The sequence below is a fragment of the Trichechus manatus genome, unplaced genomic scaffold (genome assembly GCF_000243295.1).
Source record: "Trichechus manatus latirostris isolate Lorelei unplaced genomic scaffold, TriManLat1.0 scaffold00049, whole genome shotgun sequence".
NCBI classification, from domain to species: domain Eukaryota; kingdom Metazoa; phylum Chordata; class Mammalia; order Sirenia; family Trichechidae; genus Trichechus; species Trichechus manatus.
The window spans coordinates 2,872,889-2,873,633 of NW_004443985.1; positions in this window are offsets into that span (position 1 = coordinate 2,872,889).

The following is a 745-nucleotide window of genomic DNA, read 5'->3' on the forward strand; positions in this document are numbered from 1 at the left end:
CGCAGCCACGTCACATCGGTCTCCTGGTTCTGGCCCTCTCACTGCTGACGCTCATGCTGCTGTCGTCTCTCACCGTCTCTCACGGGTGGGAGACCCCTGTCTCCAGTGTTCCAGCTCTCTCTATCTTTATGATAGTGAGGTCCCTCTCAACACCTATGGGATTAGCCCTTTTATAAACCTACTCCCCCCACCAAGACCACGAACAAACCAATCCCCTCAGTAGGCCACAGTTACCTAATTTGCATAGTAATTGACCAATCCTCACAAGGGTTTTACACATCTTATTTGCATAGTAAACTGTCCAATCTCTTTGCAAGATTGTTGCCTAGCAAATAATCTTGGCAGAACTACAAACCCGGGGCCAGAAAGGCCATCTATAAAGAGAACCTGTTGCACTGCAGGGTCCTAACTGGAACACTGCCCTGACACCTGGGTAAGTCCTCTCATACAGTGAAGACCCACATAATTACCAAGAAAGTATTTGCTTTTTTAGGAGGCTTATCTCTTAACAAGGAGCCCTGGAGGCACCATGATTAAGCGCTTGACTGGTAAACCAAAGGTCAGTGGTTGAAACCCACCAGCCACTCTGCAGGAGAAAAGACCTGGGGATCTGCTCCTAGGTTTCAGCCTAGGAAATCCTATGGGGCAGTTCTGCTGTCATGTAGGGTCACTATGAGTAGGATTGTCTCTATGGCACACAGCAACAACAATCTCTCAACAGACTATAAAGTCCCATAGGCTCCTC